The 27,142-nt window shown below is 41.1% G+C and overlaps 1 pseudogene; it reads left to right on the forward strand.

Moving 5' to 3' along the window:
• The first annotated feature begins 12 nt into the window (after window positions 1-12).
• On the forward strand, window positions 13-7,426 carry LOC100730810 (protein arginine methyltransferase NDUFAF7, mitochondrial-like; annotated as a pseudogene).
• The last annotated feature ends 19,716 nt before the right edge of the window (window positions 7,427-27,142 follow it).

Here is a 27,142-nt window from a genome sequence, read left to right on the forward strand (position 1 = left end):
AAGGTTCATACATCTTTTTAGTATTATTTGGAATTTCAAAATAAATATTATAACAAAAAACAATGGTAATTTTTAGAATATATTTTTTTTCAAGCTACAGAACCTCCTTACCAGGAGCTACAACTTTGTAAATGAAGTGCTTATTCTTCGTGTGATTTCTGAAATTCCACTAAAAGGGACACAGAGTTAGACATAGTCAAAAAGAATCAGAAATTTCAGGCTAGCCAGGTGTGGCAGTGCACGCTTATAACCCCACACTCAAGGAGGCTGAGGAAAGAAGATCACAAATCAAGCCCAGTTTGGGCTTTGCAATACTCTGTCCCAAAATACAAAGACTGTGAATGTAGCTCAGTGGGTCACTGGTACTAGCAAAGAAAGAAAAAAAAAAAAACCTTTGAGGCCCCCCTGGGCACCTTAGCTGGACCCTGTCTCAGTGTGATTAAAAAAAAGAGCAGGGGAAAATGCACAGTGGACAGCACCACGGTGGGGCAGCCTTGATTCCATCTCTAGTACCACAAATAAAAGAACACAAAGCTGTTTAGTTTTCATTAAAATCTATTTTAAAATCAAACCTTGCAAGAAGTAAAATACAGAAATTAAATTGAAAAATGTGAAGCTAGAGGGTTTTCTTTAAGCTAGAGAAGGGACACTTCAAACCTTACAGCCTTCTAAGATCTGTTTAGTGTCAGCTGAACAAAGGTAAATGGGTTAGACATGGGATTGTGCTTTGGTTTGTTTAGTTACTAATTCTTGGCTCATGGAAGCTCAGTACAGGTTTAGTGCAAACTTTGTACTTTGTTTATGTTTGTTAAATGGCTATGTTTAATGCAGTCTTGTTCAGTATACTGTTACTTCCTTTGTGGAAAATATTTTCCATCAAAACAACCTTATAAGGTAGGTATTATTACTCCATTTTATGTGAAGGAAAACTGAGATTCTGTTATTATATAACAGCTGGGAACTTGGAGCATTAATGTATGTTTAAAACCTTATATTTAGTTTTGGACTTCAAGGATGTTTCAAAGTATGTGTAGTATTAACTATTAGATGTCTTCTCTAGGTTCATTTATTTTGTTTTTTGAGACAGTTTCACCTGGTAGACTACTACTTATTCAGGCTACTCTTGAATTCACTGTGTACCTCAGGTTAGCTCAAGTATTGAGTTAAACCCATTACTTGACTCAACCTCCCAAGTGCTGCCATAACAGATGTGCCCCATCTCCCACATCACGTAGCATTTTAAAATACTCTGCTAATAGAGTAGTATCATACAAGCTTTTATTACTAATCGTACATTTCAGTATATATATGTAATCCTGCTTTTTTGTCTTTTGAGATGGGCTCTATGTAGTTCAAATCGACCTTGAACTCACTATGTAGAACTCTCAGGGATCCTCTTGCCTCAGCCTCTTGAGTACTGGGATTACAGGCATATACCACCATGCCTAGCTTTGCTGTACTCTTTATTTTATTTGGAAGTATGTTTCCAGTCTTTTAACTAGTATTGACTATAGTAGAAAAAATTTTTAAATCACTTATAACATATCTTGCATTTTTATTACCAAGTTTATCATGAGCAGTCTTTTTATATTCAAGACTACTGTAATAAATTGCTAACAATAAGTCAGACTTAATTCAGAGAGGGCCATGGAGATAGGTATAAGGGTTATACTGGGATTTGGGGGAGAGCAATTGGACTCAATTCGTCTTTGTTTCTTTTTAGGTTTTTGAGATATTCTCTCACATGTAGTTCAGGCTGGTTTTGAACTGTGTATCCCTCACTGTCCTCAAACTCAAAATCTTCCTGGCCTCAGCCTCCCAAATGCTGGGATTAGGTTAGCACCACCACACCCAGCTTGACATAACTCTTCAACAAGTGGAGATCTATGGGCTGGGGATGTAGTTCCGCAGTATAGGCCTGGCAAGCACAAGATCGTGAGTTTGATCCCCGGTACCAAAAAAAAAAAATGGAGATCTATAACCAAGGAGCAGGATGATACCAGTGGTTAGAAATTTATTATGAGAAATGGTCAAGAATAAGGAATTTCTGGCTGACTTGATGGAATTATGCTGATTATAGATACCAAGAGCGGGCTTATTTTTGTTCAACTGATTTAGCAGGAATCTGGCTCAAAAGGGATTTTACAAGGATGGGGACACTCAAGATTGGGCTAGTTAGAATGGACTCAGAGGAACCTGAGTTTTAATCAATAGGCAGGTTTTGTTGTTGTTGTTGTTGTTGTTGTTGTTGTTGTTGTTGTTTTTGAAACAGGATCTTGTTATGTAGTTAAGGCTGGCCTTGGGTCCACTGGATAGCCTAGGCTGCCCCTGAACTCACAGTGATTCTCTTGCCTCAGCCTCCCAACTGCTACAATTACAAGCTTGCACAATCACACCCAGCAAAATGGACAGAAGTTTGCCAGTATGATAAGATAGAATTTAACTTTAAGCTTACAGTTGGGGGGCTGAGGATTTAGCCCAGCAGCATAAGCGCCTGCCTTGCAAGCAGGCAGTCATGAGTTCGATTCCCGGTACCGATAAAAAGGAAAAAGAAAAAAAAAAAAAAAACTTACAGTTGGATTGGCATAACATCTTTGAGTCACCCAAAGAATATGTTGCCTTAATACTTGAGAGGCATGAGTTCAAAGCCAGCTTAAACTGCATAGCAAACTCGTCTCAAAAAGAAGAAAAAAAGGATTTTCTCAATACTTAATACCCCACTGAGCAAGGTAAAACACAAGAAATGAAATTCTACAGGTTTACCATGACTGGTTGAGATAAATAATGACTTATCTAGAGTTGAACACAAAACAGATTTTGTTGGCAAGGAAGGAATAGCTATGGGCTGGGCAGTCAAGAGCACCTCCATACTGCTAGAGGGGAGGCCTTACTTTTTGTAAACTCACCTTGTATTCAACTAGTAAACTTTCTTATTTGTAGATTTTCTATTTAAGTCTTTATCTGCAAACAATTGTTTCTTTTTAATCTGTGAATAACATACTTGATTTTTTTTTTCTTTTTTCTTTATTGGTACCGGGGATCAAACTCAGGACCGCACGCTTGCAAGGCAGGTGCTTATGCCGCTGAGCTAAATCCCCAACCCCTTTTTTCCTTTTTTGCCATGGCAAGAATCATCAATATATTGAATTATATATAGCAGCCAAACTAACAAGCATTCATTGTCTTACTCCCAGTCTTAAAGAAAGTCCTTAATTTTCTCAAGTTTGACATTTACTTTAAATTGTATTTTATGTGAAGACACTACTACAGTATGTTGGTTACACTCCTGTAATCCCACCACTTAGGCTGAGGCAAGAGGACTGCCACAAAATTTTTCTCTTTTTTTTGGTCTTTTTCCTTTTTATCAGAACCGGGGATCGAACTCACGACTGTCTGCTTGCAAGGCAGGTGCTTATGCCGCTGAGCTAAATCCCCAGCCTGGGCTACAAAATTAGTCCAAGACCAGCTTGAACTACATAGTGAGACCCTGTCTCGAAATAGACAAACACAGTATATGACCTCTGGTAATGTCATTCTCATTTCCAGCACCTCCACATCCATTACCATTTATAACTACTAATAATATCATTTAGAATACCTCCTTCCCATTGCTAGTTTCCATCATGACTAAGTGCTGAAATTATCTGTTAAGCATGTTAAAATCTGGCACTACAGAACAATAGCAGTACCTAATTATGAATCTGCCCCTCACGCTCCTAGAAGAATCATAAACAAGAACTACAGAGGGCTCATGCTTTCATTACTAGAAAACTATAACTTCAAATTACTTGCAAGTAGAAGAAAACATTTCCAGCAAGAATTCCACCACTAAGGGCCTGCGGAGATGAAAGACAAGGAAAGAAGGCTGCAGCACTCCCTGGGGTAAGGGAGCATTGAGCAAAGCACTTCAACCAAGTACGGATAAGACCTCCAGAAGGAAAGTAAGGGAGGGGCTGGGGATTTAGCTCAGCAGGCATAAGTGCCTGCCTTGGAAGCAGGCAGTCGTGAGTTCGATCCCTGGTACAGATAAAAAGGAAAAAGACAAAAAAAAAAAAAAAAAGAAAGAAAGAAAAGTAAAGAAACAAATGCAAAGTTATGAGGTTGGGATTTGCTAATTATTAGCCTGGGATTAAGGGGGGAAGTCTGAGTATATATGGGACCAGAAGTAGTGGACTACTAGTTAGTAGTAGTGTTTCTGGGAGAGAATCAGTTACAAGAAATGCTTAAAAGAAAGGGCAAGTGTAAGAGTCAAGGAAAATGTACATTAGGTTTTCCTCACCCACAAAACCGCTGCACGGAGTAGAGGGGGTAGAGCTGACATCAAATTAGGGTTCTGCCATGGAATGATTTGCACTGTAAATCCCATCTACATGAAGCTACTGCCAAAAGTAAAAACATGGAGATTTTCTGTTGGTGAGAATTCACCCCCAAAACCACAAACTTGAAGGAAAGAAATGCTTTAAGATGCATTCAAAAAACGGCCATGGTAGCCCACGTTTAGCAATCTTAGCTATTCAGGAAACTGAGAAAGGAGGATGACAATTTCAGCTCCTGTCTAGACAACTTAGGAAGGTTTTGTCTCAAAATAAGAAATGAGCCTGGAATCGTAGCTACACAGGAGGTTGAGGAAGGAGGACAGCAGGTTCAAAGCCAGCCCAGGAAACAGCAAGACCCTGTCTCGAAGTAAAAAGACTTGGGAATGTAACTCAGACCTCCCTGGATCAAATCCCCAGTGCTAAAGAAAAAAGGAACTGAGGATATAACTCGGTGACAGAGCACCTCATTAACATGCACAAGACGCTGACTGAACTCAATACTCAGGCCACCCCACAAAGAAAAGAAAAAAAAAAACCTTAAAAATTAAATCCTGAGAGAGGTTAGGATATACTGTAAAGGACTGGGAATGTGGCTCAGTACGAAGGGTTCAATCCCCAGCACCACAAAAGAAAAAAGCAACACAGATACAATTTCTCACAACAAACTGGCAAAAATTCAAAACACGATGATACAGTCATACTCAGTTTGTGACTTTGGGGAAGAAACAAGCACAATTTCCATGAAAAGCTACTTAGCTATATCAAAGCTACATATGTATCTACTTTGGGAATTTAACCTGAAAATACTCCTGGATGATGAAAAAATTTATAGACATTTATCACTTATTGGAAGTTACAAATGCTGGGAACTATGCAAATGTCCAAGGTTTTGAAATGTTAGATAAGCTGTGATAGACACAGTTCTGTGAACTGTGAAGGAAAAGAGGAATGAAGCACAGTTCCACATGCCTGTAATCCCAGCGATGCGGGAGGCTGATCAGGAGTATCACAAGTTCTATACCAGCGTGGGCAACTTAGGGAGACCCTGTCTCAAAACAAAAGGTAGCTGGGGATACAGCTCAGCAGCACAAGTGCCTGCCGGCCAAGCACAAGGCCCTGAGTTCGACTCCCAAAGGAAAAAGAAGGTGTAAGCATGGTGGTACATGCCTATAATCTCAGCATTTGGGATTGCCACGAATTGGAGGACAGCCTGAACTGCATAGCAAGACCTTGTCTCAAAAGAACATTTTTTAAATAAAACTTTAAAAAAAAAGGTGCAGGGGGCTGGACATGTACCTCAGTGGTGGACACTGTCCTTATTAATACACACACATGCACGTATGCACACACACACACACATACACACAAAGTGGTAGAGTGCTTGCCTGGCAAGTGTGAGGTCTTGAGTTCGCTCCCCAGCACTAAAAAGAAAAAAAAAGATGATCTGTATGAACTACTATTGACTAATTTCCAAAAAATGTTATTAAGGCCCCTGGAGCCGTGGCTCAGTATGGGAGTGCTGGTGAGACGCGCTGCCCAGCAGCTGTGCTATGCAGCTCGCACGGTGATTCCCTGAGCTTGGAGAAAGAAATACTTCAGTTCCAGGAATGAGCCAGCAGAAAACAACTGGGTGATGCCAACGCTGCGACATCCTATATACTGGCCCCATCACTATGAGTACATAAAGGAGGTGTTGACCAACTCAGCCAAGGGATATTATATACACCATGATATCCTAGGGGAAAGAGGAGATAACATTACTTCACCTGAAATAAGTCAGATCTTTGGAGAACTACTAGAGCTATGGTTCATTAGTGAATGGATGGTGGCTGGGAAAAATGCAGCTTTCCAACTGGTGGAACTGGGCCCGGGATCAGACAGGGCACCCTTAAAGGGAGACATTTTGAGGGTGTTTAGTCAGCTTGGATCTGTGCTAAAATAAAAACTGTGATATTTCAATACACTTGGTAGAAGTGAGCCAAAACTTAAGTGAGCTTCAAGCACTGGCACTTAATGGAATCCAAGCGTGAAGCAAGGATCCCATTAGAGTGAAATGCCAAATCCCTAGTGTATGTGAAAGGTATTACTAAGTCTGGGCTCCCCATACCCTGATATCCAGTATCTATAGAATGTTCCAAAAGGTACAGCTTTTTTCTTATGCATGATTTTTTTGACATTCTTCCTGCCTCAGAAAACATAACAAAGATGGAAAGAAATACTTATTGATAATTGATCCAGAGGTTTCTGATAAACTTCGGTTTGTTCTGGTGCCTTGAGTCACCCCAGCAGAAGCTCTTCTGTAACAGGATGAAACGAGGGATCGTGTTGAAGTGTGTCCTGATGCCAGGATTATCATGCAGGAACTTTCTGAATGAGTTGCACTCACTGGAAGTGCTGCACTGATTGCCGATTAGGGTCACAATGGGACAAAGACAGAGACCTTCACAGGACTTTCGGGCTCTGAGCTTCAGGATGTCTTAATTGTCCCTGGAACAGCAGACCTAACAGCTGATGTGATTTGCACAGAACAGCCCTAGGGAAAGTAGCTTCTCTGGGTCCAATAGAACAACAAACTTTTTTTTAAATATAGGTACTGATGTCCAACTGCAAGTTCTTTTATTTTGAGAGGTGGACTAGAATTCAAACTCACAACCTCACACTTGCCAGGCAGTTGTCATACCGCTGAACTGTCTCCAGCCCTGCAAGGTTCTTTTAGATAAATCAGATGAGCCATCAACAAGGCAGCAGTTACATCAGGGGCATGATATGTTAATGAACCCTCAGAAGATGGGAGAAAGGCTTAACTTCTTTGCCTTGCTGCCTCATCAGAGACTTCATGGTAGAAGTCATCAGAAAAATACATGCCAATCAAAGCCTGCTGCGTCACCTGCGGCTGGGTTTGGCAAACTAGCTTGGCAGTGATATTTCAGCTTGGAGTTTTTATCGTTCAGTCTGCTTAAAAATCAAAATAAAGGGAAGACATTTCATACATTAAAGAACCACCAAAACAAACAAACAAAAATAAATAAATAAATAAAGAACCACCTAGGACTAGATACATAGCTCAGCGGCACAGCATCTGCCTGGCAAGCACAAGGTCCTGAGTTCGATTCCTGGTACCAAAAAAAAACAAGATGACAACCTACAAGGAACAACAATTATGCAGCAAAATATTAGTCCATAAAAATGGAATCCTTATTGAATTTAATTCACTGATAATTAAGGATCTTCCGTGTGTTTCCGATTGGGAGCCATAATGAAATGTGTATGCATGGATTTCCCAGCGAGCATGATCACTTTTATTTACTTGTTTATTTTTTTAAGTATCAGGGATCAAACTCAGGACCTTGTGCTTGGCAGGCAGGTGCTTACGCGGCTGAGCTAAACCCCTGGCTTATTTTTTGAGACAGGGTCTGGTTAAGTTGTCTATCCTGGGCTCCAACGTGTTACCCTCCGGTCTCAGCCTCCCTGGTGCCGGGATGGCAGGTGTGCACCCCACGCTGGGCTGTATGTTTAAGCTGATGAATTTACAGCCTGTGGTTTAGATGGGACCTGGGTGCCCCTGCGTGGGCGGACCCAGGCCGAGTGCCATCCGCAGGGACTGGGAAGCCGAGGAGAAGGGACAGGAACGGGACCCAGAGCACCCTGGGCACAGGCAGAGGGAGGCTTGGGCTTGGCTTTTGTTTTCTCTTCTTTTTGAAGCTGGGTGGAGCAGTAAGTTTCAGGAATGAAGCCGGGAGTTTGGGCTTCTCTGCGGTCTCCCTCAGCGGCTCCCCCACTTCCCTGTGTTCCCCTCCCCTTCCCTGCCCTCCCCCCATGATCACTTTCATGTGTAATGTAACATTCTCTGAGGTGAGTTTCAAATTCTCTAAGGTCCAGGCAAGTACTAGGGAAAAAATGAAATGATTATGAACTAAAAAATAAAACACTGTAGTTTTTTTTGAATAGCACACTATTCACATTTGATAACTCCCACTGATAAGATTTTGCTACACAGGTTCTAAATGTAATATTTTAAATTAGCAATATCGACTTTTCCCAAATCCAGGATCTCTAATAAATGAAAGTAGTTTCTATTAAGTGAAATAAAAAAATTTAAAAATGTTTCAGGGTTCCAAAGGAGCTAATAACCACTAAAATGTTTTGTTCTATACTGTTGGGAGTCCCAAACCCAATCTTAGTTAATTCTACTCATTCCCTTTAAAATAATTCTCAGTTAAGGACTAGGGATTCAGCTCAGTGATAAAAGCATGTGCCTGGCAATCACAAGGTCATGAGTTTGATTCCCACTACCCAAAAAGAAAAAAAAAAGTGTCTGCTTATCTTTACAGAAGAAACACTGTAAGGATAAACCTGAAAGTAATAAAGTGGGTTAGTTATTAGCATTTTTTCATTTTGTGTAGATAGAGAAAACACTGAAGCCAGGCATGATAATGCATACCTGTAATCCCAGTACTTGGGAAGCTGAGGCAAGAGGGTCTCCATGACTTCAAGGCCAGCCTGAACTAGACCTTGTCTCAAAAGGGGGGGGGGCAGAATTCTCACAGCTCCCGTACCTTCACTCCTCACCCCCCCACACACACGTCTCTTCCTTTTAAGGCTCATGGCATCAAGCTATGAGCCCCATCTTCCCCTTGACTACCTCCCACCAGCCTTCTTCCATTCCTCCATGATAAGTGTGGACCTACTCATCGTCCCACTTATCAGGCAAGTGCTTGAGCCACTGAGCTAAGTCCCCAGCCCTGTTCTTCCATCTTCTGTAGACAAGATCTCATCTCTCCCTCTTTCTGCCTCTTTCTCTCCCCCCGCCCCACCTCTCTTTTTCTGGGATTGAACCAAGGAACTGCAGGCCTCAAACGTGCTAAGCAAGTGCTCTGCCACTTCATCAACCTGTCATGATTTTGCTTCCTTCCTAACCAGTTTTGGCTTCATGACTTCATGGTCACTTAAATCAGGAGTCACAAACTAGAACGCTTTAAAGGCCCGAATAGAGTTGGCCATAGTAATACATACCTGCAATCTCAGCTACTTCGGATGCTGGGGCAGGAGGATTCTGAGCAGTGTACCAATTGCCTGTTTCAAAATAAAAAGGACTGGGTATGTAGCTTAGTGATAGAGTGTTTGTATAGCATGCTCAAGGCCCCGCATTCCATCCCTAGCACTGCAGATTGGCAGGGAGGGGGATCAAATAGATAACATGGTACTCAGTCAAGTGTCTTAGTTTGCTCAGGTTGCCGCAACAACACATCATAATCTGGGTGGTTTCGACAACATAAACCACTTTCTTATATATCCGGAGGCAAGAGCATGCAAGATCAAAGTTCCCAAACCGTTAGGTTTCTGGTTAGGGCCCTCCCCTGGTTTGCCCTCTCACTATTGTCTTCATATGGTAGAGAGAGAACTAGAAAGCTCTCTGGTTCTCCTCACTGTTTCTTTTGGATCAAGGGCCTACCTGTAGGATTTCATTTCATCTTAATTGCATCCATAAAGTCCTTAGTTTAAACACAGTCACAGTAGCAGAGTGTGGTGGCACATGTTTGTGATCCTAGCATTAAAGAGCCTGAAGCAAGAGGATCACTGTAAATTCAAGACCAGTCTGGGCTATATAGTGTGTTAAGTCCAGCCTGAACTCCATAGCAAGACCCTGCCTCAAAATAAATAAATATATACAGTCGAGAGGGGGTACAACTCAATCCATTACATTCAGGTGCTGAAGACATTACAGAAGTATCACAAGCTAGAGAAGCACAAATACGGTCTACAACTGCCACTCAGTGCCAGAAAATGTTGCGGTGTAGCAGACAGAGAGGCCTTTACCATTGGTTGTTCCATGGACTGTTTTGACGATGTCATAAGGCCTATGAATCCTTCCCATGGTAGAGTTTTGTAAGGGGAATGTTTTTTGTCTTTGGGAATTTTTTGTGGCTTTTTTTTTTTTTTTTTTTTTTTTTTTTTGCAGTGCTAGGGTTTTAGTCCTTGTACATGCTACCTCTCCATTTTTTATCTCCTCTTAAAAATGTAAATGCATAAAATAAACCTATGTACTTAACAAACAAAGAAGAGGATGAAATTTCTCAACCCAATAAAGAGCGTCTATGAAAAACATACTAGCAGAGCATGGTGGCACTTGCCTGTAATCCCGCACCCAGGATGCTGAGCCAGGAGTTCGAGGCCAATCTGGGCTACATGGTGAGTTCAAGGCCAGCCTGAACTACGTAGAGAGACCCTGTCTCAAAAACAAAGAAAAGAAAAGAAAAAGAGAAGGAAAAGAAGAGAGATGAGGAGAGAAGAGGGCCAGAGCTAACAACATACTTAATAGTGAATGACTTAAAAAAATTTCTCCTAACATTAGGAACAGAACATAAATGTTCACTCTTGACACTTCTATTCAACAATATACTAGAATTTCTAGGCAGTGCAGTTATCAAGAAGAAATGAAAGTTATAAAAATTAAAAAAATAAAAAGAAAGTTATAAAAATTGAAAAAAAAAAAATTAAAGGGGGCTGGGGATTTAGCTCAGCGGCATAAGTACCTGCCTTGCAGGTGGTCATGAGTTCGATCCCCGGTACCGATAAAAATGAAAAAGACAAAAAAAAAAATTTAAAAAAGAAAGTTATAAAAATTGGAAAGGAAGAAATAAAACTATATTTGCAGATGAGATGGATGTTCTTACATACACAAAATCCTAAGAAACCCACAAAACTGTTAGCACTAAGTTCTTTGGTTTGTTTTTTTGCTCTTGTTTGCTTGTTTGTTTGGGACAGTGTATCACTACATAGTCCTGGGACCTTGAACTTGTGTCAATCACCCTGCATCAGCCTCCTAACTGCTGGGGTACAGGTGTGTGCTGCCATGCCCAGCTTGACTTTTGTTTCATTTTGTGGTGTTGGGGAACAAACCCTACGCTTTGTGCATGATAGGAAAGTGCTGTCAAAAGCCAAGCATAAATAAATTCATCAAAATAAAAAGCTATAAAATTGAAATAGAAAAATTAATTGCATTTCCATCTACTAACAATGCAAAATCTGAAAATAAAATTTGAAAATCAATTCTGTTTGCAATACAGCAAGAACAAACAAAAATTTAAGAATAAATTTAATTGGAGTGCTAGATGTTGTGTTTATTTAGTTTTGGTTTCTAAAAAGTCCATACCAAAACCAGGCATAGGGGTGCATGCATATAATTTCAGCACTCGGGAGACTCAGGCAGGAAGATTGTTGCAAACTTGAGACCAACCAGGGCTACAAAGTGAGCTCAAGGACAGCCCAAACTGCACAGTGAGACCCTGGCTCAAAAAGACAAAATAAATAATAAGTTCATGCCAAAACAAAACAAAACAAGATATAAAATCAATATATAAGCCTAGCTTGGTGGTACGCACCTATAATCCCAGCACTCTGGAAGGCTGAGACAGGAAGATTATATGTTTAAGCACCATTTGGGCAATATGATGGCTTAGCAAGATCCTGTATCAAAGGATATTTTTATTGGTACGTGTTTGTAGTACATAATCATTACATTCACCGTGAAGAATGGAACATGTACATGACATTTTTTAATTCTTCTTTTAAACTCCTCCTCTCTCTGTCCCACCCTAAATCTTTTGGAGATTATATATATATATATTTATATTTATATACATATACATATACATATATATATATACACATATACATATATATATATATAATTTTTATGCATGTTTATAGTACATGATGATCATATTCCTCTCAGGAACATACACCTATACACAGCATATATGCAGCGCTTCATAATTCCCCTCCCTGTTTTTAATCTCATTTCCCTTCTTTCCCTCACCTTTCCCTTCATCTCTTGGTTCCCTTAAATTTGAAAACTTCTTTTTTTTTTTTGTCTTTTTCCTTTTTATCGGTACCAGGGATCGAACTCACGACTGCCTGCTTGCAAGGCAGGCGCTTATGCCACTGAGCTAAATCCCCAGCTAAATTTAAAAACTAATAATTTGGTTTTTTTTTCTAATAATTTGTTTTTAAAAGGCTGAATGGGGCTGGGGATTTAGCTCAGTGGCGTAAGCACCTGCTTGGCAAGCATATGGTCATGAGTTCAATCCCCGGTACCAAAAAAAAAAAAAACAAAACAGAAAAAAAAAGGGGGTGAAAGGGCTGGGGGAAAAATAACAAATGAAAAAAAATTTTAATAAAAAGGGCCGAGGATATAGCTCAGTGCACAGGCCCTGGTGATCATTCCCCAATACATCAAAACAAAACAAAACAGAAATCATATCTCTACACACCAGTAATGAGCAATCCAAAAATGAAATTAAGGAGATTCCAGCTAGGCATGGTGGTGCAAACTTGAAATTCCAGCTATTCTGGAAGCTAAGGCAGAAGGATCTCAAATATCAAGTCATCCTAGGCAATTTAATGAGACCTGTCAAAATAAAACAAGAAAAGAAATGAAATGGAAAAAAGAAAAGTAGTTCAGTGGTAGAGTGATTGCCTCATATGAGCAAGGCCCCGGGTTCAATTCCTAGTCCTGGGGGGAAAGTTCTGTTTACAGTAGCATCAAAGAGAACAAAATACGGAAGAGACAATGAACCAAGGAGGTACATGACTTACTCATCCGGTGAAAACTATAAAATATTGTTGAACAAATTGAAAGGCAGTATAAATACAGGAAAAATGCATTCTGTGTTCACGAATTGAATGGCTCCCTGTTATTCTAGTAATAGTCCTCAAATTGATCTACAAAGTCAACACAATCCCTGTCAAAATCCCAGCTGCCTTTTTCACAAAACTGGACATGCTGATTCTAAAATTCATGTGGGGTCTGGGGGGTTAAATCCAGGGGTAGAGCACTTGCCTAGTATGTACAAAGCCTCTTATAAGCTTTGATGCTTGGGTAGGATTCAAACCCAGATGCCCAAAATTTTGCTGCTCAGGCTGTTAGCCAGTGCCTAGTAGTTTTCTTGTAAGAGTGAGCCAGAAAGAGGGACATTAACTCAACATCCCAAGCAGGTTAATTGCTAAATCTGAGAGCAGAAGGGACAAGGTTACTCTTATGGGCTAAGGAGGCTTTTTTATTTATCTTATTTTTCTTTTTAAACTTTTAACTTCTTATCGGTACCAGGGATTGAACTTACGACCACCTGCTTGCAAGGCAGGTGCTTATGCTGCTGAGCTAAATCTCCAGCCTCAAGGAAGCTTTTTAAAATAGCACTTATTTGGCAGGCTTTTGAGAGGGTGGACTGGAGCAACAGCAGGCTTGTGGCTTGCTGATGTGTTCTCTGTAACCTAGCGACATGTCCTCGGGGGATAGATGTCCTCTGTGACCTAAGTAAAATGAAACCTACATTTCTCTTAGATGGTGGGTGGGCTCACTAGAACAGGTGAAGTCCCTGTCCAGGCTGTATCGTTCCTGGCTTTAAAAAGATATAGGAAAACAGATCATGATTCTTTTCTTTGTTCATTCCTGATGAGAGAGGGTGACAAAAGGGGTTTTTGGTGGTTTGGAGATGCAAGCTCATTTGGAAGTGTTCTTGAGTAGTAGCCCAGAGGATGGGTGCTATCTGTTTCTGCAAAACAATCTTTGGAATAGATTATTATACAGGGAAGAAAAAGAAGGAAAAGAGTAATAAGTATTAAAGGGGCTAGGAATGGTAGGAATCGATGAACAGGAAGGGGAATAGATCAGTGGAATAGCCTTCAGGGAGTCCGGAAGTCTTTTCACAGAGATGTTTTAGCCCATCTCTGACAAGACGGGAGTTGAGGGTGTAAAAGCAGCCCTGTTCTTGGAGTAGAGCAGGTATGCTGCCCATGAAGCTGTTGGGAGAGCCAGGCCTCTGCAGTCTTGGAGGATGGCTGAAGCCAAGGAGTCTACTTGAGCTTGCAAGTGTCCCAGTTGGTTGGAGACTTCTTTGATTCCCTTGGTGAATTCCTTTCACAGCCTAGCAAACTCTGACAGAGACTCCCTAGGGCCCCGTTCCTGGGATTATTACCAGGGAGGCCATTAAAGGGACTAGCTGTACAGTCTGTTGTGCCTGACAGGGGTTATGTGGGAGAGAAGGATGGGTAGATCACGTGCTGCTAAGGAAGGGTGGGAGACAGAAGGCCTAATGAACAGATTCTGATAGCAGGTAGACACATGTATGCCTTGTCTCTGCCCAATCAGAAGGTGCCCCTCTAGGGGAAGGCATTCCATTGGACCAAATGCGACAGGAGGAGGAGGTGTGGGGGTGGGTTAGGAAGTCAATGTTGGACTGCCTCAAATTTGTGCCATATATGGAAGGAGAAGCTAAAAGTTACAGGTGTCAAGGGGAAAGGGAGTGAGGCTGTTTGTAATACTGCAGGACTCTGCTGACTAAGAGCGATGAATTTTTGGTTTAGGGAGATTCTGCCATTAGGTGTATTGAGGTGTTTGCATTTTGGGGCATCTCCATCTGCTAGGGCAGTGTCTTTCAGGGGGTCCTTTCTGCTGCCTTGGCAATAATTATAACATTTAGATCTCTCTGAAAGGAAGCATACCTAGATACCCATAACAGAGTTCCCAGATGATGAGAGCTATGGTGATCAGATGTAGAGAGGAGATGGATAATCCCTTTGCAGAGGGAGGGATCGAAAGAGCTGACTGGCATAAGTGGTGGTGTTTGGTATGAAAAATGCACAGAGGAGCCAGTTGGGTTAGATGGAGTCCATTTTGTCTTTTTCATTTTAATCGGTACCGGGGATCGAACTCATGACCACACACTTGCAAGGCAGGCACTTATGCCACTGAGCTAAATCCCCAGCCCCTATGGAGTCCATTTTGGAAGGTGCCAATTATGCCTGCTATGGCTGTTGTGAGTCTGTAAGTCCTGTCTGATACTCTGTAGTTTTCCCTGGGAGTCTGATGTCAGATCCTTCAGCTAGGGTTGTGTCCCTGGGACTGGCAGTCTCAGTGAAGTGAGGCCCTGCAAAATGTGTATCATGTTCCATGGGAATTCCTGAGTCTGCTATCTAGAAAAGTTGGAGGCAGATGCAGCAGGGTGGCTGGATGGCTCCATTAAATGTTTGGATGATGTTAGCCATGTGCGAGAGTGTTTGATAGAGGTATCTATGAAGAGTCTGTGTTGTGATGTTAGGGATAAAAAGGATTGAGAGAAAAAAAAAGGATCACAGCAGGAAAATCTAGGAAGTAAACGTGATGATGTGTTCCGGGGAGAAGTTGGAGAGGGTTCCCTGTAGCCATAGGTCTTGGATTATGGTATCTAGGGAGGAAAGGGCAAATAATGGAGGAATTATTCTGTTAAAATGGTCAAGAAATGGGGCTGGGGATTTAGCTCAGCGGCATAAGCACCTGCCTTGCAAGCAGGCAGTCGTGAGTTTGATCCCTGGTACCGATAAAAACAGACAAGACCAAAATAAATAAATAAATAAATAAAAATTAAAAAAAATGGTCAAGAAATGAGCAAAGTTATGAAGAGAGAGACTCATGACAGGGCTACCTAGCTGTATCTTTGATCTGTTCTGTCTCAGGAGATAGCTTGGTGATCGTCAGGGTTGTGGGTCTAGTCGGTGTACACTGGAAAAGGGAGCCTTTCTCAGAGAGGACAAATAGACCCAGCAGGAATGACCTTTTAATCTTGCCACTGTTGGGGTAATCAGGATTAATTGAAAGGGCCCTGACATTTTGGTTTTAATCCAAGAAGAGTGGGGATTTATATATACCCAGTCTCCAGGCTGTAGGAAGGACAGAGGAGTGAGGGTACCTAAGCTGTTAGGGGGCTTGGGAGGGTGGAGTCAGCATAGTTTTATTTTATTATTTTTTTTTAAATTTTTATTTTGAAAGTATACAACTGAACAAGTCAGAATAAAGCCAACTAAGATCGTACAGTGAAATTGGTACAGAACTTCACAGCAGGTTACCGGGATAACAGTAATAGATATCACAGTATATTTTGTTATCTTTATAATAGTTGTTCTTTCAATCCTGTATATCAAAATGAGATGAAATATAGAACACTATAGAACTTATCAAAACAGAATATTGAATAGAGCAGTACCATTAATCAGAAAAGAGCAAAACAGTAATAAAAATATTTGCCTTCAAAGAAATGGTAGAAGGAAGTCCCCCTTATTTGCTGTGGTCAACCTCCCAGGAGATGCTCAGATTTCTGGTTCCCATTTGCTAATGGGCGGGGGGGGGGGGGGAGCAGGAGGATAGGGGAAATGGGATATTTGACTCTAGGCCATGTAGCAGTAGGTTCACTATTGCTAAGCAGGGAGGCAGAATGGTCATCTGTTTTCACAGCGTCCTCAGTTCCAACATGACGTGGATCTCAGAAGACACTGCTAGTTCTCCCCCGGAAGGGCTGTAGTGGGCCACACTGCTGCCGCTTACCAGGGAGGGGAGGTGCTGGCTTGGCTTCCCAGAGTCCTAAGTTCCAACATGGCGTGGATCTCAGGAGACACTCGTCAGCATAGTTTTAAATGAGGTGCCTAAAGGGTTAAGGAATTTGCAAGAGGAGAGGGGCGGTTTGAAGGGCAGTAGGGAATGTAAAGGAATGGGGTGCCTTCTGTAGGAATCTCAAAGGGGCCAAGCATAAGACCTGAGTTTCTAAAGGGCTAAGGGTAGGAGTTTAGACTAATCTAAGTGGACCTGGAGGGAAAACTTGGTTTGGCTCTGTTTGAGAGGGTGACTAGCATTTTTTACCTTACTTGAGTATATAAGATATGGAATTTCCAGGTTGTATTTAGGAAGGAGGCCACTTGTTGGGTGATTTGTGAGGTAAATTCAAGTTCACTATTGGTTTGAATGGAAGTCAAGTGTCCCAAGCAGGGGATGATTTCAGTGAGTAAAATATGTTCTATCAGGGCTGGGGATTTAGCTCAGTGGCATAAGCACCTGCCTTGCAAGCAGGCGGTCGTGAGTTCGATCCCAGTACCAGAAAAAAGAAAAAAAAAAAATATGTTCTATCTGGAAGATTTTTTGTTTGATGTAGGAAAGGCCTCAATCCATTTTGAGAAGGTGTCAACTAGGACAAGGAGATATCTTTATTTATTCAGTCTCTTGGAGACAGGGTCAGGCTCTGCAGTTCAGACTGGCTTTGAACTCATTTTGTAGCCCAGGCTGGCCTCAAAACTTTTAGTGATCCTCCTGCCTCAGTTTCCCAAGTGCTGGGATTACAGGCGTGCACCACTGCATCTTTGTTTCGTTTTTGTTTTTGTTTTTTATCAGAGGCATGTGAGTAAACTCTATTTGCTAGCTAGTGCCAGGGAGGGATTCCCAAAATTGATGGGCAGGGAAGAGGGGAGGTCTGAGGTTGGACTGGGAGTTGGTGGTTTGACATATGGAGCAACAGGCGATAATCTTTTGCAGGGAGATCCTAAAACTAGGGGTGAGTCGTCAATCAGTCTGTGGAATGGAAGTAGTGAGAATGATCCAGCATGGAACCAGTCATGGAAAGATGAAAATTAATTGTTTTGCAAGCTTTCCGAAAGGACTAGTTTTTCATGGAGAAACCTCCACTGTTCCTCCTGTTGTACCCTCCATTCTTTGAGTAGAGTTATTTCTTGGGATGAGTAGGAAGGTACATCAAGGAACAGGAAGTGGGGAATAGAGAGAAATTTGGTAGCTGCCTGTTTTGCTATCCTATCAGCCCCATTATTTCCAAAAAGGATACGTCTGTCACATTTATCTCATGAGTTAGGTCTTTGGTGGGTGTCACAATTAGTGTCTGTAGCTCTAGGGTTAGCAGAGCTGCTGCTAGAAAGTCTTGAATTAGGGGCCCATTTGGCAAAGGGTTATTTTTTGCGGTTAGGAATTCCCTTTTGGATGTGAGGGCAATCTGGTTGTGCAATCTGTCACCTCATTGGTTGTCAGGATTGATTTGGCTGATCTGGGCAGCTAGGCTGGTAGCCCTTCCTTCCTTCACTGCTCCATGGGTATCTGAAGCTGCGCTCTTGGCAGAGGAGGACTCTCCTCAGTCAAGGGAATAGCAGTAGCTGTGCTCTCTTGCTAGAACTTCCAAATAAGCACTCAACCAATCCCCTTTCAAGTCAGATTTGGGCACTGAATGTAGGGTATTACATGCACTGAATGTAGGATATTACGTGCATATTTAGGATCAATATTGATGGTTTTATCTTTGGCGGAGTGGATGAGTTCTGCCTGCTGGGAAGTTGTCCCTGTGGGGAGGGCCGCTTCCTTGATTAGTTCTCTGGGAAGGTTGGAAGATTAGCTATCATGATAGCTTTCAATGATGGTGCCCCCTACCTGGGAAAAGGTGGTCTTTCAGTGGCTTCCATCAATAAACCCGGGACCCTGGAATATGTTCCAGGGTTATGTGATGGAGGTGAATGACAGTAAAATCAAGTGCATTGCACTCATGTTGGGGGGTGGACTCTGAGGTGCCAGGTATTGGGAGAAGGTCAGCAGGATTTACAACAAATGAGGGGCAGAAGGTAACCAAGGGTTGTAAGACGTGGGAGTGTAGGACTTGAACTTGGGCCAGAGAGAGAAGGGTTAAAGCATGATGGCTGAGAAGGTTAGAGACGCTGTCTGAATATCGTACCTGTAGGGGCTGGTGGAAAGTAAACTTTTATGCTTTGAGGATAAGGAGTACTGCTGACACTGAGATCTGTGAACAGAGAGGTCCAACTTTTATCACAAGGTGGAGCTGTTCAGATAAATAGGTAGCAGGTTGGAGGAAATCTCCAGCTGGCTGCATAAGTAGCCCTAAGGCTCATCCCTTTTTGCTGGTTAGAAACAGAAAGGTTTTTTAGTGGATAGGGCCAAAGAGGGAGCTTTAAGGAGGTCCCAAAAGAAAATGGAAATTGAATCTGTTTCTGGCACTCTTTTTCCGGGATCTCCATGGGAAGCTCAAGAGAAGAGTTTTGCAGGGCCTGGGATATTGCTCAGTGGTATAACACTTGCCTGGCAAGTGCTTGGTCCTGAATTTGATTCCTGGTACAGAAAAAACAGGGTTTTACAATGACTGAGAAATTTGGGATCCAAAGTCTAAAGTACTGAAGAAGTACCAGGAAGGAATGCAGACCTCATTCTGCAGTGAGGAGAGTAAGTTTGTTAATGGCCTGTTTTGGGAGAAGGCTATGCAGGGAGTGGTAGGGTAAAGTGAAGGCTGAGGTAAGTGTGACCTCTTGTTGTCCCGTCTGGGGTCTGTGTTCTGAGACATGGTATCCCCTGTTCCCCAAGAATTTATTTATTTATTTATTTATTTTTGGTCTTTTTAGTTTTTATCAGTACCGGGGATCGAACTCACGACTGGCTGCTTGCAAGGCAGGTGCTTATGCCGCTGAGCTAAATCCCCAGCCCCTCCCCAAGAATTTAAGGAGATAGTGTTGGATATAGCTGCAAAGGAGCTGCAAAGCAGAAGGTGATTGATATATAGGAACAGGTGGTTGAGGGTAAAGCTGAGGGATTAGAAGTCCTTTTGTAATGCTTGGCCAAATAAGTGGGGGCTATCCCAAAATCACTAGGGAAGAACTGTCTATGTAAGATGTGTGAACAGAGACACGGGACCTGTCCAGGTAAAGGAGAAGAGGTATTGGGAATCCAGGCCAAGGGGAGTAATAAAGACGATGTCTTTGAAATCTAAAACAGTAAGGTATTGAGTAGTGGGGGAAGGTATGGGAGAGGAGTATAGGGGTTGGGGACAACCGGATGAGTGGAAACAACAGCTTCATTAATCTTTAGGAGATTTTTCACTAATCTGAAGGAGACATGAGTTTTTTTTTTTTTTTTTTTTTTTAAATAGGAAGGATGGGAGTGTTGTGGGGGCAGTGGGTAGGGATGAGAATTGTGGCCTTAAAAAGGCAGTTGATAATGGTGAGAGGTCCAAGATGACCATAGTCAGGGGCCAAGGGTGCCTGGCCAGAAAAGAAACCTGTGTTTTGGTCACCACCATTGTTACCCATGGACCCACTGATGACCTCATGGAAGGGGCTTTGACATCTGGGCCCAGTCAGTTGGTAGCTGAAGATAAGGTCATCAGGGCTGCCAGATTTTTTTGTTTGTTTTTTGAGAGAGGGTCTCACTATGTAATCCAGGCTGGCCTTAAACTCACTGTAGCCCATGTTGGGGTTGAACTCCCAGCAATCCTTCTGTGTCAGCACTGTGAGTGCTTAGAATTACAGGTGTGCTTGGTAATCCGTTCACTAAATTCATGGCAGTGGGAATAAAGAAATTATGATAAAGCTGGGCAAAAGCATGACTATAATCCTAGCAGCTCCAAAGCCAAGAGGATTACTCAGAGTTCAAGGTCAGTTTAGGAAATTTAGCAAGTCGCTGTCTCAAATAAATAGGGTTGGGAATAAAGCCTAGTGCTAGGAGTTGCCTAGCACATATAACACCCTACATTCAATCTCCAGTAACAAACACACATGCACACACACACACACACACACAAAAGTAAAGAAATAATAAATCTATTGTTAGGAAAAGAAATATAAATGGGGGCAGTCTACAGTTCAGAATCCTTTCTTATATCTTTTCTTTTTTTGTCTTTTCCCTTTTTATCGGTACCAGGGATCAAACTCACGACTGCACACTTGCAAAGCAGGCGCTTATGCCACGAGCTAAACCCCCAGCCCCTCTTATACCTCTTATGTTTTACTAAAGGGACAGAATTTTAAGGACTGAACAGGACACTATTAAACACTATATGCAAGACTTTTCCTGTGTTAATCTTTACAACAACCCTGAGAAGTAGATATTATTATTGAGAAAACTGAGGAAACAGAGTCATTAGTTATTTGCCTAAGATCCTATAGCTGCAACACGGCGAACACTGTGGCTACTGCAACTTGCTGTCCAATTAATTACATGGCCCCAAACCACATCCCCACCTTTGTTACTCATAGATGGGTCGGTCACAGTGAGGCTGCTAGGCACAGATGAATGGATGAACCAAATTTAAGGAACAGGTCTTTCTGATAGTAGCTCAGGTGTATTATATTTGACTATAAAACATGAGCCGTTATTAGTATGTCACAAAACCTAGGTGTTATTGTAATAAAACTTGGAGGACAGAACTTACTTGTCTGTGTACTGTGATTGCCCGTGGTCACTTGAACCTCTGCCATCTACCTGTCATTGAGTATGGCACTTCCATGCTGGATTTGCAGCCTGGTTTCCTGCTCATTTCTGCTTCCCTAGCACAGCATGTGGCAGGCACTTCCTGGGCCACCTGGAGATGGCTAACTGGGACCAGCGTAAGTTCCTTAACTTCTTTGGTTTGCCTACTCACCAAGATTTTCTCTAGTTTCTCTATAAAGTACCATCCAAGATTCTATGCGTAGTAATTAAGGGGGGGGGGAGAGGACAGAAAACTCAAGTTTAGTTTAGATACTGTAATTGTTTTTAAAGTTTAAATGCTTATCATCTTTTACATGTGAGGATCCCCAAAGGTGCCTGCATCTGATTCGAGGAAAATTAGAAAAAACAGTTTGTAATTGATCTTATCCTCTTTATATTTTAATAAATGTATTTTTCTTTGTATTGCCAGGTCAAATCTAGGCACACAGTAGGCCAGCACTCTACCTCTGAATAATATCCTCAGCACTCTACATGAAAAAAACTATTTTTGGTTATGGTGGCTTTCTTTTTTTAACTCACGACTGCCGGCTTGCAAGGCAGGCACTTATGCCGTTGAGCTAAATCCCCAGCCCCTACGGTGGCTTTCTTCACCACAGCCCATGTTACTTCCCCAAGTGGTCTTTCATTTTGCTTTTTACTCTTTTCCTTGGCACAAGCTTGCTCTGCAGAGTCAGTTTCTCCCTCATTTTTCTCTTTTGCTTTTTCAAGTAAACTTTGCCCTGCAAATATACATATATATACATGCATATTTGTGTGTGTGTTTTGGGTAACAATTACTTTGACTTCTATGCGTTGCATAAAACAAAATGTAGAAGACAGTTTCTGCCCTCAAGGAGCTTACAACTAATTTGCGATGTTAATTTAATAAAGTACATTGAAATGGTTCAAAAGCTTAAAGAAAAAAAAGATCCCCAAGCTCCCAAGGTGATAGGCGCCTGCAATCTCAGCTACTTAGGAGATTCACTTGAGCCCACAAATTAGAGACCAACCCAGGCAACCCCATAACCAAAATGAAAACAAAACCCTCACCTATTTTCTTCTCTTTGATGTTACTCAGTAATATTTATGTAGACAATGTGCTTTAAGTGTGTATAAGTACACGTACAATGACATTCTTTCCGTCCTTTACATAAGTGGAACCATCATAAACACCAATGCCTTTTTCCTCAGAGATCAGAGAGCTTTCTCTAGAGTTCCATGGAGGTAGAGCTTTTTTTTTTTTTTTTTTTTGTACAATGGTTTGAACCCAGGGCCCTCATACTGAGCTGTATCCCCAATTCTTTTTATTTTACATTTTAAAATTTTTAATTAATTCATTGTTTTGGGGCTTGTTTTGGGGCTTTTTTACTGAGCTATCACCCCCAACCTCAATTTCAGTTTTTAATATTTTTATCTACAATATCAGGGATTAAACCCAGAGACTTTGCACTGAACTACATTCCTAGCCCTTTTTACTTTTAAATTTTGAGACAGGGTTTAATGAAGTTACTAAATTGTCCAACCTGAGTTTGAATTTGGCAGTCCTCCTGTCTGAGCCTGCCAGAGTGCTGGAATTATAGGTAAGTGCTACTATAGTTAATCCTCTTTTTAAAAAATGACTATTTATACTAGCCACACAGAAATAGTGATAATAATATTAAATATGTTTGTATTAATTGAACACTATTCTGGGTCTTTCTCTTAGCATATTTCTTTTCTTTTTTTTTTTTTCCAGTATTGGAATTGAACCAAGGGCTTTGCATTAAGTTACATCCACATTCCTTTACATTTTTTTTTTTTTTTTACTCTGGTGCAAGGTCTTGATAAGTCAGTCTTTAGACTGGGTTTGAATTTGAAATTCTTCAGCTTCAGCCTCTTAGAATGCTAAGATTACAGATGTGTGCCACCATACCCAGCTATCATATTTTTTGTCAACAATACTATAAGACAGGTTTGATTATTATTCCTGTTTTACGGAGAAGGAAACAGATGCTGACCATTTCACTTACTCTTGTGAATGTGGTGTGCATACCTGTAGTTCCAGCACCTAAGAGGCTGAGACAGGAAGACTGCCAGTTTGAAGCTATCTGGGGCTACTAGAGAGAGTTCAAACTTAGTCTGCACTGCACAGTAAGATCCAGTCTCAAAACCAAAACCAAGAAAAAAATCCAAAAACAAAAACTCTTGCCCTATGTGACAAAATTAGTCTATTAGTAAGTGAAGGAGAAGACAGTTATCTAACTTATAGACCTAGTGCTAAAGGAAAATGTGAGGCCATTTGTCCAAAAAGATTTGGGTCTGGGGACATAGCTCAGTGGCATATTGCCTGCTTGGCAAATGCGAGGTCCTGAGTGTGATTCCCGATTCAAAAAAAAAAAAAAAAAAATAGATTTTAAAGAGAATTTTAAAGTTTAAAGCATTAGCATGAAATCTTATCATTCACGTTTATATTGCTCAGTGCAGGTTTGTTGTTGTTGCTGTCTGTTTTGTGGAAATGAGGATTGAACTCTGTACTGTGCACTGAGCTACAGTCCTAACCTTTTCTATTTCATTTATTTTAGTTATTATTTGTCTGGGTTTTTTTGTCAGTACCAGGGATTGAAGTCACAACCACACGCTTACAAGGAAGGTGCTTATGCTGCTGAGCTAAATCCTCAGCCCCTGTTTTTGTTTTTTTGAGACAGGGTCTCATTACATAGTCCAGGCTGGCCTTGAACTCGTGACGCTCCTCCTGTCTCTACCTCCCAAGTGCTGGGATTATACGTGTCCACCACCACACTTGGTTTAGTTTAGTTTAGTTTAGTTTTAGTTTTTATTATTTTTTATTTTTTTATTTTCGGAGGAATTCTCACTAAGTTGCCCTCAGATTTGGAATCCTCCTACGTAAGCCATCTGACTACATGAGATTACAGGTGTAAACCACCATGCCTGCTGCAGTGACAGTTTTATGTTTTTTTTTTTCGTTTTTTTTTTTCCGGTACCAGGGATCAAACTCACGACTGCCTGCTTGCAAGGCAGGTGCTTATGCCACTGAGCTAAATCCCCAGCCCCTGTAGTGACAGTTTTAAAGAGTGCTTACTTTATGTGTTGACTCTCTGAAATTATAGAGTTTGCATTTTGTGGCTTGTACTTTTGTACTTCCACATGTATTTTGTTCTTACCAAAAGGGAAAATATACAAAACTAAGCCAACCATTCTGATTTCCCTTCTTTGTTTGTTTGCTTTTTAATAATGGCAGGCAACATTACTTTTTAATTTTTTTTTGTCTTTTTTCTTTTTACTGGTACCAGGGATCGAACTCATGACTGCCTGCTTGCAAGGCAGGCGCTTATGCCGCTGAGCTAAATCCCCAGCCCCCGCAACATTACTTTTATTTGCATTTATTTTATGTGTAATTTATTCCCACGCCATAAGTTTTTGTTTCTTCAGTTTTTTTTTCTGAGATATCTTTTTCTTCTGTGCAACTTCCTCTTCTGATTTAGGAACCATTTGTTCCTTTTCAGTAAGGATCATCTCAATGTGGCAGGGGGAGCTCACATAAGGGTTAATCTGGCCATGAGCTCTCTAAGTACGGAGGCACTTTATTCACCTGGTTATGTTCAATGACCAGAAAAACATAAAGAAACAAGTATCTGAATGTGACATCATCAGATACTTGGTGGCCTTTTGGATATGCATACCCCTGAAGGCCTGGGCAGTTTCATGGATGTTCTTAAAGGGAACACAAAGATTTGAGCCTCTTGATTTGCATGATTTTGTGGGGTTTTCTGGGTCAAGAAAGTAGTGAACCATTTTCATAGGTCACTTCAGGCCATTTACAGGAAGAGCTGTTTGTTTTTTGAGACATGATCCTGCTACATAGCCCAGGCTGACGTTAAACTTGAGATCCTCTTGCTTCAGCCTCCTGAGCTCTGGGATTACAGGTGTGCATCAAGATACTTGGTTTTGGATTGACTTCTTAATATATACACATTTTATTTACTGCTTACTGATGAATACAGAAGGCTTGAAAGGAAGAGGAAGTGTGGGTTTCTGTGTCTTTATTTTCCTTCTTTGCCATCATTTTCAACGTAAGTGACTGTCTATTATGAAGAAGTAACTTGTATAACAAAGGATGTAACACACTGCCTTATTCTTTCATAGTTCTTACAATGCTCCTGCCTTCTTTCAGGGCTAGAAAAAGTTGTGGTTTGAATGGAAAGCATGATCTCTCAGAGCTCTCAGTGTGCAGCTTCCTTAGTCACGTCTGTAGCAACCTTACCTTAGTCTCCCTTAAAGTGTAGCCAAACTCCCACACTCACAAGTCCTACAGCTCATCACGTTTCACCCAATCTGTATGCAAAAAGGGTGGCGAGGAATGGTGACATGTAACTGTGCATATCTCCTCTGCTCAGGAAACGTCATTGTTCCATGAGTTCACTGACAAAATCTAAGAAGTAAAATTATTAAGAATTTCAAACTGGGCATGGTGAGGCACACCTATAATCCCAGCACTCAGGAAGCTGAGGCAAGAGTCTGCAGCAAGTTTGAAGCCAGCCTAGGCTACATAGTCAGTTTAAAGCCAGCTTGAATTGCAAAGCAAGACCTGTCTCAGAATAAAAATAAAAACAGCAAAAAAAAAAAAAAATTCAAAGTCAAGCACAGTGATACATGTTTACAATCCTAGCTACTTGGGAGCTAAGGCAGGGGGATCTTCAATTCAAGGTCAGTGTGTGCAACTTAGCAGGACCCTGTCTCAAAAAATAAAATAAAAAGAAGTTATTCAGTGGTAGAGTACCTGCCTAACATGTGAGACGGTTGGATTCTATCTCCAGTATAACACACACACACACACACACACACACACACACACTCACACACTCACACACACACACACTCACACACACACACACACACACACACACACACACTCCAAAATGACAACAGAAGAATCAGTGATTGTTCTTAGCGTGGATCATCATGTGACTCCCAGATCACCTGCCCACAAAGCCAACCCAAATGACAGACTACGATTCAATCCACAATGTATTTAATCAGTCCTATAACAAAGTACATTTAGGTGTTATTTCCCCCATATTTTCCTATACAATGTCAACAAACTAGCAAAAGAGCTGGGAATGTAGCTCAGTGGAAAAACACATGCTTATCTTGTTTGAGTCTCTGGGTTCAATCTGCAGCACCAAAACAAAACAAAACAAGTGTATCACTAATCTGGGTATATACAGGAATTAAAAAATTATAAAAGGGAAAATATTTATTATACTTTTAAATTTTATTATATTTATTTTTAAATGAAAAGGCCAATTTTAAAATTATGATGTTTCTAATATTTGAAGATGCATAGCTAGCTAAAGTTTCTGCCAATTTGGTACACGTGTGTGGTTTGGTAATGTCATAATAGCAAACTCAAATGAAAAATAGAAGTTGAACATTTCCAAACAAAACTTTACAGTCTGTCATTTCACTCCATAGGTAAAAAGACACTTTTTTAAAAAAACAATTACTGATTATTATTCAGCATGAATACAACACTGCAACTTTTATTTCTCTTTTATTTTATACTTATTTATTTATTTTTTGTGGTGCTGGGGATTGAACTCACAACCTTGCGCTTGCCAGGCAGGTGCTTATGCCACTGAACTAAATCCCCAGCCCCACAATTTTTATTTTTAAGCAAGAGTCATTAGTTTGTTATATATTTTAAAATTACTGTGATAAAAATAGTGCAAAAGCTTCTTAATAGTGCTGTATACAAAATAGTATAGATTTGTCC

This window comes from Cavia porcellus, unplaced genomic scaffold (genome assembly GCF_034190915.1).
Source record: "Cavia porcellus strain 051 isolate PalLab524CR breed Dunkin Hartley unplaced genomic scaffold, mCavPor4.1 scaffold_32, whole genome shotgun sequence".
Lineage (NCBI taxonomy): Eukaryota > Metazoa > Chordata > Mammalia > Rodentia > Caviidae > Cavia > Cavia porcellus.